At 40.3% G+C, this 15,160-nt stretch overlaps 1 protein-coding gene across 1 annotated transcript in view; it reads right to left on the bottom strand.

Annotated features, from left to right (window-relative positions):
- syngr1b (synaptogyrin 1b) overlaps positions 1-15,160 on the bottom strand; it is a 28,344-nt gene that overhangs the window by 12,394 nt on the left and 790 nt on the right. The window lies entirely within an intron of this gene.

Here is a 15,160-nt window from a genome sequence, read left to right as displayed (position 1 = left end):
AACAATAACCTTTAACAATAATAACTTCTTTCACCAGTAAATTGCTGTTAAATGACAAAAACAGATGAGAAAAGGGTATTTTACAATAATTTTAAACAAAGTATATCAGTTTCAAGTTAAAGCAACGTTCACGTCTGTGTTGTTTTTCAGACAACAGCAGTGACCAAGTGCTAGTTTGTGTCTCATTGCTTTAGCGGCAGACTGTTATACGTCCCGGTGTTGGAATCCTCTACAGTGAAATACAGTCACACTTTTACACAGTTTAGCGGTCAGCATGTTAACTGTGTTTAATCCAGCTACTAGCTAACGGTAACGTTAGGCTATCATCAACGTTACCTGCTGCCAAGTATACCGTTAGTGTTAACTAGCGTGACATGCAGCGATGCTTCTGTTGCCTCTAACGTCTGTTTCGGAGCATCAGAGAGCAGCGCAGGCATTTAAGTGGCACCCAAATCCGTGATGCTATTCGGTGTTTAGGCACCGGTGAGAGAGAGAGAGATTTATCAGCCTATGTTAAGTAACAGTGACAGTAAAAAGGTATTTCACACTATTATTATGGTTAAACTTTGCAATTGATCCGCGGTTCACATGCATTCCGAACTGTGAGTGTTGATCCGTACGAACCACGGCTCAACTGTGGTCCGTTACACCACTAGTCCAAGTTATTATATGACAAACTTAGGTTACATGATCAACTGAGCAAACTCCATCTGCTGAGAAAGACAAAGAAATGTGGTTGAAAGCTTCGGGAAAAGCAAAGAAGATGCTATGCTAGTGCTATACTCTTGGGATGTTAATGTCGGTCAGTCAGGATGCTAGCAGGTTAGCATGTTTACGTTAGCATTTAGCTCAAAGGACCGCTATGCCTAAGTACAGCCTCACAGAGCTGCTAGCATGGCAGTAGACTCTGAGTCTTGTTTAACATTTAGTTGATCAAAATATAGTCAAAGGCTGCGATTTACTTGCCTAGAAATCTAGATGCACCCTAGCAGCAGCAAATGTAATTTGCAGCCAGGGTCAGTCTAGCAACTCTTCGTTGGGCCCTCCAATGGTGAGTTCCCAGACCCAACATCTTGATGTGGGTCTGGCTTGTCAGGCTAGCGATTTACTGCCATACAGTATATACATAAATGTTGGGAGAGAGCATGCATCGAAGAATGAGTTTTGAAATCTTACTACCTGATAAAGTATCTCTGAGTCACTTAATATTAATCAGTAATAACACAAGTGACTTAGTATATTATGGTACACGGTAATACACGGCCAATGTGCTAGGCTGTAAAAAAAAAAAGAAAGAAAAAGAAGTGGAGATCTTTATCTTTCTACACCATGTAGAGAAGAAACATGAGTTGGCATTTGGAGTCTGTGTCTTGTCTTAACACGTATGCATAACCTTTACGTTTCCCTCGTCCTTCCTCCATCCCCTTTCTGCCTCTCCAATCTTTGGTCCATCTTGAGCCTCACCCACTCCTCTCTCCATGGAAGGAACGACGCGTGGAGGATGACAGTAACACCTCTAACCCCCCTTCCATCTACCTGCAGCCTTTTTCATTAAGGAGAGAGATGATGAAGAGATGGAAGAGGAGACGGAGGGATTGCGGCGGGAATGAGCAAAGGGAAGTGTTGGGGGCAGAAGGGGTGTGGAGGTGGTGGTATTTTTAGACCGGCTGCATCATCGCTCGCTCCCTCCCTCCACTCTCGTCTTCTCCCGTCTCCAGTCATTACTGGCCCTGCCTCTGCCCACGAGCATTCTTGAGAAAAATGAGCGCGCTCCGGCACACACGCTAACACACGCACTCAACTATATAGCTCGGCACAAACGCATGCACAGTTTGTCCACTGCTTCAATGCCCGCCTTACTTTAAGATTCAGGTCAGAAAACACAAAGTCACGCACGCACGCAAGCACGCACGCACACACACACACACACACACACACACACACACACACACACACACACACACACACACACACACACACAGTCAATCACATGATGTCACAATGCTTTGTCTGCTCAGAATAGTCACGTGATAAACCTATGCTACAGCTATATACTGAGAAGAAAAGTGGTCTGTGTGTATTTTACTTGCCCCATTAGAATACGCTTCTATCTTTGCCAAGACATTCTGGATTTGTGGCTCTGGATTTAAAGCATACAGAAATTGCAGTGTATTATCATATGCATATTACATATGGTTGCACTGGTGGAAATGGCTCAGGATATAAGAATATTAAGATATGCACCATAATGTAGATAACAACTGCATGCAGCTAAAACTACTGCACAGAGCTATAACTGAATGATGTTTCCTATGTTTTAAAATAAAGAGGTTCTAAGGATAGTGTTGCATGCTGTACAGACTGTAAAGTGCTTTGAGATAAATGTTGAGCTATAAATAAAATTGACTTGACTTAATACCAATACTACTAATAATAATACCAATAATAATAATGGTCACAGGTACAGTTATTTTGGTGAACAGATTAAAACAATACAAAAATGCATGCCTGTGAATCTATGATAAAGATCAGAGATTGCTAAATACAAGAACTGCTCATGCTAGCCAATGCTAAATGCTAGGTATTGTTGCTGCTAACTATTACTACTGTAAATGTTGAAGCATTGTGAAATTCTAAATGATTTCAACAGCGTTTAATTTGCTTTAAAGCTTTAGTAACTTTTTGATATTAATGAACGTCAGTTGCATTCAAGCCATTGCCAAATGAGTTGATACAGAGCTAATTAAGCTCCACACAACTCTCTCTGTATTTCTCAGTATGGCTATGTTCAGAAGATTGTGTTGTCCGGTGACTTTCCCGCACAGAAGCTCGAGTGAAGATAATGACCTCTTCTGAAGAGTCCATCTTTTTTTTTTTTAATCCTCTGTGTCCTCCTTGGCTACTAGCAACTGCGTGGGGAGGGGTGGGGGTGCGTGCGCGATCACCTAAGGCTTGTATCATGTGGACGCATTGACAGTTTTGTTGTCATTACTTAGAATTCCTCATGGGGGCAGCAGAAACTACGCACTATAGCTTTAATTTACAAGTCTAGACACGTGTCTGTTTCTATAAATCAATTAGTACCATTCTAAAAAACATACTGTATTTGTTAAGCGCGGGGGTTCATTCGTGACTTTGCGAGCACTGAATGTTCTTTTGAATGCATCTTACAGTCTTCCTTCAGCAAATAGAACTAACTCAGGTGTTAACCAAATGTCTACGCTTAGGTCAAACGATCAAATACATTTAATTTGCTGAGCAAGGCCACAACCGCAAAGTTTGTTGCATGCCATTCCCCACCTTGCTCTGCTCGTTGGCTGTTAATGAAGGCATAAAATGAACCCCAAAAACATATTTATTGTGATAGCAGTATGCTTCATGTGTTTCCATATACACAGTGACTATGGAACATGTACATCTGTTCCCCGTGCTGTTTTTTATTTGGATGCAGTAGGGAGTGTATACGTTTCTATAACAAGGGCAGCAGGACCTGCAGTGCCACTAGTTTTTGGTGGTGTGACACAGTTTGGTTTTATGATAATCCCCTGAGAAACTCCACTGGAAAATAAACTCACCACCAGGGACTATCTTTCTGTATGTGCCTCTATTTTCCACACTCTGTTTTCTCTGACTGTTCCAGTGAGACAAACACCAAACACACAAACACCCATACTTGAAATAAGGATTGGTTTTGCGATGACCTAGTTTGTTTCAATTCAAAAACACACATCGTCTTCAGGGTCACATGGCAGGGGGCAGATTAAATTACGGATCTTTTTCTGTGAGCAAAAATGCAGCCAGGTTAGTGATGGTTGGAGCTGGAGCATGTCCTTCAAATGCACATTGACTGCATATCGTAATGTGTAATGGCAATTTTTCTACTTGTGCTTGTCCCAGTGAGATACATGTATGCAGTTCAGGAGACTTTATGAACATAACTATTGAATTGCACACACACGTTAAACAAGTAAAATGTGCTGAATACTTGAACTCACTGCACCTAAACATTCTTTCCTTTCTTAGGAGCCATGAAAAGCAGAGCATGTGATATGGTTTTCATATATGGCTCTCCTTCACACCCTCCCCCACTCTTTTTGTGCTGTGATTCTTATGACTTCTTTAGGTGTGTATGTGTGGGGAGGGTCCCTCGCCCCTCTGATCCGTAGACAGATCACAAGGCTCCTGGCGGTGATGAAAGCAGGCATTGTGAGGGACACCACGTGGGTTTCTGATCTTGTGACCATCAGAGGGTCACTTACAAATTGCATATTAAGTATGCCAATTGCCACAGGTGTGTGTGTGTGTGTGTGTGTGTGTGTGTGTGTGTGTGTGTGTGTGTGTGCATGTGTGTCTGTGTGTGTCCGCTTGCTTGTGAAACTGTGTGCATGCATGCATGTGCTTCCTCCAGAATCTCCTCTCCTCTTCTCTTTCTACCTCACTTAGTTTATATCTACATTTCCTCTCTTTGCTCTAAATCTAAAATTCTTGCTTTCGGACAATTGCTACATACAACACACACAGTGCAAACAGCGATGTAAGCCACTGACTAGGCCTAAATTATATCAGTCCAGTCTGGCTGGTTGTGAATGATTTAAAGCTGTTGTTGTGCTGGCTGAAAGGCCTTTTTGGATCCATTGTAAAGACCAGACAATTGAACCTGGCCTCATGTCACCCCGGTATTCACAAACTGTACCTCACAACAAAATCCTGTATTAGAACTAGCCACACACAGAGGGACACATGAGACCATGGTCTAGCACTGCATTTTTTCCAGGTCTTTGTGGCTGTGGCCTTCCACACAGTGTGTACACAATCGAGCAATGAATGAAACACCATCCATGGAGAAAAAAATACTGCAAAGTAGGGGTGGGCGATAAATATATCGTCTACGATAATATCGTCATTGTTGTGTTAACGATGTGCAAATTGACATTATCGAGTATTTAAATTACTTCGAAAAAAACACTTCAAAACACGCATTAAAAGTGTAGAGTGGTAGAAGGGGCGACAAAGATGGCGGCGCGCAATTGTGCAGCAGCTCCTAGCTCTCCTGTCAGTGTATATTTTTGTTTTTTGTTTGTGTTTTTCGTAACGTTCCCATGTCGAGGTCTTACTAACAAGTACAGCCACACTGAACTAATCAATATAGGACTACGATACAACACAGCCATTACGAGAGCCTTCCAGGCGGCTCATAACATCCCGGAGGACATAGCCAGACCGGGCGCTCCGTGGATTGTTGGAAGACCAGAGGAGGACTGTGCATTTTTGTGCATAATGAATGGAGTACCAACAGCAGGATCGTTGCCCAGCACTGCTTACCTGACCTGGAAGCCCTGTCGGTAATATGCAGACCATTTTATTTACCATGAAGAGAGCACACTGCCGTCTACATAGCCCCCGATGCTAACATTAGCACAAGTTTGGCTAACCTGCTAACCATAGTCAACAAACTGCAGCGCGATCAAATGGATGGGATACATATTGTAGCAGGGGACTTTAACAAGGCGTCCTTAAAGTCGGTACTCCCCAGCTTTTTCCAGCATATAGATTGTGCTACTAGAGGGAAGAGCACAGTTCAGTGTTCAGTCAGATTACATCCAACTACTCCTGATCCCAGCATACATCCCGGTCAGAAGGACTATCAAAACCCGGCCTGACACTGCCCTATCCCAGCTCCAGGACTGCTTCCAATAAGGACATGGTTGTGTGCTGTATATGTTACAGAACAGAGCCCTTTGTTTATTATTATTTCATCTTGCTTGTATGCTGCACAATTTACATTACAGCAGAGGTGTACAACTGAATGTTTACTCAGAGTTCAATGTTCCTACACTAGTTCAATTAGTATTTAGTATGTCTTTGAATTGTTTTTACTTGAATACTTACATTTTAAAGAAAATGAATAAGAACTGTTTTCATTCAACATTGTGCCCATTATTATTATCAGTGATTAAGTAACTCAGACTTTTAAAAACACATTTTTAAAGGATATCGTCTAATTATCGTTATCGTCAAAATTGCCGAAAATATCGAGATATTATTTTTCGTCCATATCGCCCACCCCTACTGCAAAGGTGAGTAAGTCATCTAGTTTGTTGAGCCATTGACTCATTTACAGAGTAAAATGAATGTCCAAATTTATAAAACAATTTGACAGATGTTCACTGACAATGTGAGTCCAAACTGTGATTACACCTCAAAAACATCAGTTTTAGAAAGGGATTTAGTCTCAGATTAAGCCTTCAAGACCTTTATGTACCTAGTTCTCAATGAACCTGTGTTTGGGAATACAGGTTTATGTATCGTTGAAAAAAAAAAAAGAAGTTTACTAAGTTTTGGATTGAGGCTGGAAGAAAACGCCAGTTGCCAGAGGTTACGGTTAAGGCGGGAGTGTGCTTGAAACAAACTAGTTTGGTATGATGTGTCAACTGACCATGTTGGGGAGCAAAAGTGGCCGGGCACACTCGAAGGCTGGGTGAAAAAGCCTGCTGTCGTAGAGAGGGCAAGACACGATAATTGTTCAAATGGGTAACAGCACATTCTTTCGGACAATCTCGCTAGACGACAGTGTACGCTCTCGTTTGTACACACGAAAAATGACGGAAGTAGTTGTGTGAAGAATAAAAAAGGGAATTTTAGAGAGAAGTTACAATTTTGCCTACTTTCGTAACTCCACACACCTAGCCAATCTTTGCATATGGTGGGCATTAATGTCGGATCGCTTGGCTTAGGAAAACTGCAGAAATGGTCGGATAGTGTGGTAGATAAAAACAATAGAAATCCCCCCTAAATCCAAGGTTGAAAAGGTGTGGAGAGGGGTTTCAGACGCTGTTCAACCATCCAACCATCCGTGTGAAAAAGTGGTCTTCTGAGGAAATCTAGCACTCCACCGTTCCTTGTAATTTTGCAATATGTGTATTTAGAGCTTTTGTTGCACTCATTATAGTCACTGTAGATAACAAAACAATGACACTGGAGGAAAGAACCAACTCTGCCAAGAGTGTTATGATACATTCAGCAATGAGGGAAGACAAAGCTGTGGATGAAACACACGTTGGATCCTCTAGAGAAATACTCTGAAAATGAGTAATTCACTGAGATTTATATTTGAGCTGCTGTCAGAAGCAAACAAAAAGAAAATGACAGAAAACGCACTTGTAAAAGGAGATAGACGTGACGGAGAATAATACAGGATCACTGCTGGAGGATATTATATACTGTGTATTTGTGCGAGGGTGTGTGTGTGTGTGTGTGTGGGGGCTTATTGTCTGCTGCAGTGTGTTGGCCTGGACTGGGGATACCTGATTGCTTCTGTCACCATGGCAGCAGCTGCTCATGTAATGAGAGAGAGAGTGAGACATAGAGAGAGAGTGAGAGAGAGAGAGGAGACCTTGTCAAAGTACAGTTCAAGGAGCGCCACTGCAGCACCAAGGGTACACAATGAGACAGACGGACATAATCACAAGTCTAGGACACAGAGACACTTATAACCACACATTTCCACTCTGTTCTACCCACTCACTCACTCACACCATGGCTGTATTATATTGACTGGATACCGGATCCCCAAATGGCGCCTATTCAGATCAACAGAATTGCTCGCCTGGCACATACGGCAAAAAAGTTTTCTAAGCTTCTGGGTTTACTTCTGTGATAGGCAGCCCACTGAATATGTGCAGCAGTGTTTCTTCCGCTGGCCCCGCCCCAGAGTTCCTGATCGTCTCATAGATTTTACATTGTGGAGATGTCACAGGTTTTTAAATCGCTTTTCTTCTTTTCTTGGCCAGAGGGAAGTTTTTGGAAGTGACATTCCCTGTTATTTTTATTTTTGTTGCCTGTAGTTTTGTTTTATATATGAAATGTTTAGTTCTAGTTGGACAATATTATGGGTTACAATATTGTGTTGTGGCTGCTGTAATATGTTTATTATGTTTAAATATGTTTCTTTATTCTTTATTTTGTGCAAAGTAGAGTCGTGTGTGGACTTTGGACTGGAAGCTGTGGATAACATTATTTTTGTATTGTTGTCATGTAATTTCATGTGAGATGGGCCACATAAAAAGTGCATGGATTAAAAATCCAGAATAGAGTCAAAACAGATCTTATTCGCAGTTCGAGGTGTCTTGGTAGCAGTTTTACAGGCGTCTCTTTTACAATGATGGCCTATAGGAAAAATCCTTTCTGGGCCGCAGGGGGAAAAGACAATGGGCGGAAAGGCTGAGCACTGTTCGTAGGGGGCTGACTCTCACACACAGACACACACACACACACACACACACACACACACACACACACACACACAGACACACTGCTCTCCTCAAAACACCTCTTTTTCTGCCTTACTATCCCTCGCCATTTCAATTTGGGAGGCAATTAGAGAGAACATGATCAGATGATAAGAGAACAAGGCTGTACCAAGGAAACAGATGGTTCCTCAATCTTATAAAGCATAACAGAATCAAATGAGAGTACTACAATCTGGACTGGCGGTTACTTCTGCCTGTGTATTTAACTAGTATGACAGGCTTGTCATGCTTAAAGAGAAATTTCACTACATGCTATATTAATCTTAAAGGACCATATCAGTGTGTTTGAATGTTTTAGCCCATTTACTACATGCATCTAGTCTCCATTCCTTTCTGTATCTGTTTGCAGACTTTTGTTTTAGTCGTATATTCCATCACAGTGAACAATGATGAAGAATATAGGCTATATTGTAACCAATGCAGTGGGGATGTACCAATCAAGTTTTTTGGCACTGATACTGAAGTACTCTAATAGTGGGTATCTGCAAATAGTGCACCGATCCGATAACCATATTTACTTAAAAGTTGATTAAATATGTATTAGAAACAATCAAATAAAAGGCACACCTTATTTTTTTTTTTAAATACTGAAGGTCCTGATTAAAAAAATATCAAGTTGATCAGCTTAAATTATTGATATGATATAAATGAAAGCTTAAAAATGCAATTCCTGAAACTGACGTGACGTGATCAGCTATTGAGGAGAAGTATTACTCTGTTGGAGTTTTTGGGACTAGAAAAACAAAGACTGCTCAAAATTGTACAGTGGTGTTACAGAGTGGAGTTTCCTCTCTCGCATATTATTTTGGGTCGAGTACATACAAACTTTCACTTTGACCTGTTATCAAGTTAAAATCTATGTATTTGTCATTTTCACATTCACACATTCTAATTTCCACTTGCATATGGAGCGAAAACGCTCCCACTGTAGAGCCTGCGGTGAAGGAGAGCAGTGGTGCAACTCTATCTGATCGGCTTTGTTTTAGCTGATGCCAATCCAATAAAAATATGCCTGGATTGGCCCGGATGTTGATCCATAGGATCATCTTGAGGCCTCTCTACAATGTAAACTCAATAATAAGCTATTCGTCCCTATATCCTGTTGCTATTGATCAAAGGTTGTAAACCCCAGTGGCAATACTTGACATAGTAATAATGATGAATGGTCTGGGAGCAGCACCCTACCCTTTCCTCCTTTAACTCCCTGATTTCATCACTCTCTTCATCAGCATAAACTGTCTGCCAGTCCTATTGTCTGAATTCAAAACTTCCTTATCCATTGATTAGACTACATTTCATTCTGTTTGATCACTAGGCCTACCTCTTGACCAACGGTACACATGTGTTGCCCTTCCATTGTTCTGGGTGTCTCAAGTCAGTACATAGAGAACTTTATGCGGAAATTAGCCGGCTTCAACAGTCACAGTTCTTTGCAATAGCAACAGCTCTGACCATGCTGTTATGTTGATTTGAATGGAAATGTCCGTTCTACTCTCATTCTATTTCGATGGTTGCAGCCCTACAATGGTTACCTGGAAGAGTTGGGAAATGAAAACTGAAAAATGTTCAGTCAGATTAGGGAGCTGAAAGTTGCAGCTGGAGTAACAGGGCCTGGAATTAGATTTGCGTGCTTCTAATCAGGCAGCTCAAACACAGATGAACAAAGTGCGGATGCACAACAAACTTACTTTACTTTTTCACTGTACTTAAACCAAATGTAAAAAGCTGTAGATGTGATCATGTATTTTGTTTTCAATGTACACATAAGACTATTGACTGAGTTAAGTTTACCACAAAAGACAATACATTCTTTCTAGCCTGACGTCGTCATACTCAGATTCTAGTCAGAATATGAGTCTGATACTGCTCTATAGACCTCAACAGTCCCGCCCACAGCCGGTTACGGAAGTAAGAATACAATACAATTTCTCCATTGACAATTGGAGTATAAGCCATAAAATTGTAACCGTCGATGGTAGACTTAAAACCATGACAAAACATGACTAAGCAATTATATGAAATGTTCATATAAACGCCGAAAGTTCATGGGCCACCAACCTTGTTTTGAGATAAATGTCTTTTATTCGCAATACCTTGGATAAGTCTTGGACAAGTACTTCATTACACACAATCCTGAATGTCTCTTACGTTCTTACGGTTGAGGATTTTAAAATGAATGTGCTGTCGATATCTTCTATAACAGACGCGATGGCGGAATCTACATATCTCAATTCTCCGAATTCAATCCAAGCGCTCTTTGGTGACGTGGTTGATTACATTACTGTTGATCATCTGTCCATCATTGTATAAAGTAGTCCAGACCAAACTTCCCGACCTCAAATGTTGTGGGCGGGGCTACGTTCGGCTGGCATCCAGGCTATGACTTCCTGACACTGACCAGCCAAATGCCAAAATGTATTAACAATCCTATTTGACAGACAGTTGGGTGCTACTCTAGGCTCATGTGTAAATGTAATTACAGACAGGCTCATTTAGTTCACTACAGACCTGCAGAAATGTACAAACATGTTAGAGCACAGCAACTACAGCAAGCACATAAAGGCTTTCATACAATGCAAACATGCAATGCACTTATTAAAATAGCTTCCAAACTGCCTGAATTCTGACATGTAGGCACTAACAATCTGAGTGTTTGTGTGTGAGTGTGTTCCTGTTTACATGGAGCTGACAGAATGTGCTACACTGCTGTGAGTGTGTGTTTGTGCTAATATCAAACCCACCGATTCCAAAACCACCTGACCTCTGAAATGCTAAACATCATCATCACAGCTAAATTAAAAAACAAAACATTAACCCACCTACCTTATGTAAGAGCATTTCAATGAACGAAAAAAATAAATAAGATAACGGTTGATTTTTTTTTAGCAGGTCATAGTTAATCAACTTAATAAGAATTACTTACTAAATAAGAGTGTATTATGTCACTTGTGTTTCAGATATGTTAAAAATCAAGAATCCGATGTAGGAGAAAGCTATCTTTGATGAACTGTAAGATACAGGCAAATGCTATTATCATTATTTGAATTTGAATCAGAATCGGAAAAATAATGTATTGCCCAGTAAGTAACACTTAGAAGAAATGTGCCTTGGTGAATGGTGCATACATAAACATAAAAATATTAAGAGGAAGGAGGACAATAAGAAGAGAAGGCTGTATGGTTTAGTGCAGAATGTGCAAAGATGTTGAGGAATGAGCAAAAGTCCAGGATATATAGTTTTTGCAATGTACAGGTTTATAGTCCAAAGGTGGCTTACTACAGAGACAGTAAGTTAGCAAATATTTGCTTTAACCCTCTTAGTCCTTCATAGAAAGCCACACACAAACAGCAAATATCACTTTCTTTTTTGCAGAGTTAGCCTAAGTGATGAACTTTGATCTACATATTCACCCAATGGGCCAAAACAAACTCCGCTTCGGGCATGTCGACTTTTGAATGTAAAAATGCTTCTTAAGAGGAACAGAACTAAACACAAGATTTAGATGCTTAATGATTTGATAGATGTTTTTTAAGTTGCCCTAGTGATAACCCATGTTCTTGAACAGCAGCAGAGCTACGTTCAAAGCAAAAAGAGCAAACATCCAAGCTTCAAAAGTAGGCTAATGTTCTTTTAAATACAGATCAAAAGTAGACCCACAGGAATAAAAGATGGCATCTCAACTTTGCCCATTTCCTGTCATTTTGTTCAATAAATACATTCAATTATCATTACTTTTTTCATTTAGAAGTCATTATCACACACAGGGTTGTCTCCCCCATCTGTGTTCACGCTTCTCTCCTCTATCCGTTGTGCATCATCACAAACATACTGAATGGACTGAAGCTGAATCACTTCCACACGCACGCACACACACACACACACACACACACACACACACACACACACACACACACACACACACTCACTAAAACACTTTATTATCAGCTACACATATAGACCTCGTAAATCAGAAAAACTGGGAGATAGAGAAAGAGAAAAGGGATGGCAGAGAGAACTCTCAACCACCATTCATAAACAGTTTTCTCTCTCTTAGTCATGCAACTCTATCCATTCCCACCTATCTCTTCCCCCTTTCTAACACCCAAGCATGCACGCACGCACACACACACACACACACACACACACACACACACACACACACACACACACACACACGTTTGACATCCCCCATCATCAAATGTTTAAAGTGCTACAAGTTTCTTCCCCCACAACACACAGCATAATAAGTATTAGCACCATCGCACAAAACATCACAACTCAGGCTGTGGCTGTTACTATGGAGACATGATGTTGCTCGGGTGAAAGCTAGGGAGCAGGCATCTCACAAAGTCACTCCATACCTCTATCCAAGGTTGTCTTTTTCACCAGTGTACAGCTTACTTTCATGTGTTGCTCTCTAGGAGTCTAATGTCTCGACAACACTTCTGATGATTGTTTTAAGCCATTTATGAAGACAAAATACTAAACATTTGCTGGTTTCCGCTTCTAAAAGGTGCTCCTTTTTTCTGTTCCATGTCATATTAAATATTTTTTTTAGATGTGGACTGTTGGATTGAAGATGGACTCTTGGAGAAATCGTGAAATTCTGAATGCCTTGTTCTCTATGTTTTGATATTTTATAGTGTAAATAATGAATCTCTATAATAACCTGTAGCCCTAGGTAACATTCAAGCAACCCAGTGTGAACATACAGTATATGCAATAATGACTCAGACATTTTAGATAAAGGCATCTACTGAGTTACATCATTTATTTTGAAAAAAAAAACAACAACCCTAAAACTCTTACAAAGGCTGCAATGGGTGTTTCCACTGATAGGACATTCAGTACGATATCATACTGTGGCATGTGACCTGCCAATAAATGAATGCCTTTCTTAATGCTAGAAACTATTCATACCGTATAACTACGATATCTGCAAAAAACAAAAACCTACCCATGATAAATGTATCTGTGGCCTTTAGCAGGACCATGTCAAAATAAAACCAAATGAAACACAAAATGCATCATCACATTCATTTATACTGTATGTGTATGTATTTATCTAAAGCCACAGACCTCACAACTTTAAGAAAGCTGCTGTAGAACTGATGCTCACATGAAGTCTTTTTACGGTCCACCGAATAGCCGAGTCTCCTTCACACGCCATTCACAGTTAAATGGTTCAAACACTCGCAACCCCTTTTCACATTTCTTACATGTGGTTTGTATACAGTTGATGTGCATTGATGTTAACGTTAAGTTTGCTATCAGTCACACTAGTAGTCACAAGGGACAGAAATAGGATAGCGTTCAAATACTTTATGGTACTCTACAAAAGGAAAGTTAAACTACGTAAAATCCAGTACAATCAAGTTTTTTTTTTCTGTTTCCAACTCTGGGTGACATGAAACTACGCAAAGCATTACTTGGGTCTATTTTGTACACATTTCCACCAAAAACAAACGTTCCCTTTAATGTTCATTAGTCTTGACTTGGCAAGCAATTTCAGATCAGCCCTCGTGACCCCATGTTTGCAACAACCGGCAGGCCGGCAAGACTTGCTGCTTTACAGGAATGTATGACTTGTGTATCCACATGAATCCACCTGACTCTTTATCCTCTCAGCATACTTGAAAAGGCTCTTGGCGTTATTTAAGGACACACAGACCCAGACACAGTCCTATAGCCTAAATAAGAAATAATCTTAACTGTGAGACTTTGTGCTGTAAAGTGGGTAGACTGTAAAGAATGGCCTTCCTTGAATACTTTACGCTTCACCTTACAGAGTATTCCAGCAGAGCTAGTCGTTACGTATTTAGCAGGGTTGCAGGACTGCAAAGGCAAACAGACACTTTGTGTTTTCTGTGTGCATTACAACAAAAACTAGCAAATTTAAAGAGTAACTTTACACATTCCTTAAGGGGATGGGTAAACAAGATGATGATTTGTGGAAATCTGAGACAGGAAACTTAACTTGCAGTTAGTGATCACTTATCTTGATCTAATCACCATTAAAAGGCCGTTTTTTTTACGGCTTGACACTGTTTATGGAAAGGCATCCATGCCAGTCTAAAAGTGTGACGTCTAAAAATGTAAGTGAACATCCTCTGATGTGAACGTCATATAGTAGTTCTGCGCCAACAAACTCTCTTTAATGAGTAGCAGATACATGTGGAATCAAGGTGGCCTTCAGCCTACATTACATTGTCCTTCAATTTCATTTATTTAAAAAGAATACAACTAACAAGAGACAGGCAGTGGGAAGGAAAGCAGCAGGCTAGTTTACTTGATGCTTCCCAACCTAATGAAAGAAAATCTTATGATTCTCCATCAGTGGCATGTACTGTACTGTGTCTGTCTCTCCTACTTTTTGATGCATTTCTGTATTCCTTATCCCTTATAAGTGACGATCATATTAGAAGTGAAAAAGCAAATGGAGGTTAAATGATTCCTGAACAAAGAATTCAGGCTAGTCCTGAGTTCATAGTGACCATATATCATACTTATTGGCATTAATGTGAAATTGTCAATCCACAATTTCCTTTATACATATTGGCATTAATTTCCCTAAAACTACTTATCTTACAACTCCTGTTGCTATCTTCATTAGTGCTCCTCTGTCTTTGGGAAGGGGAGGGTGGGAAGTTAACACAATTATGAAATCCTTAGAGTGTGCCTTAGAGTGTGCCTGTGTATTCTCACTATGCTTATTAGAAAACATTAGTTGCTAACTAATAGGGCCTATATTATCAGAGGAGAGGACAGTTAATGTTATAAACAGTGATCAGGACCTATTCTGGGTCTACATCAGCCTAATATAAATGCCCTACCAGAAACATACAATTGGA

The sequence above is a fragment of the Sander vitreus genome, chromosome 2, assembly GCF_031162955.1.
Source record: "Sander vitreus isolate 19-12246 chromosome 2, sanVit1, whole genome shotgun sequence".
Classification (NCBI taxonomy): domain Eukaryota; kingdom Metazoa; phylum Chordata; class Actinopteri; order Perciformes; family Percidae; genus Sander; species Sander vitreus.
This window is presented reverse-complemented; position numbering and strand designations above follow the sequence as displayed.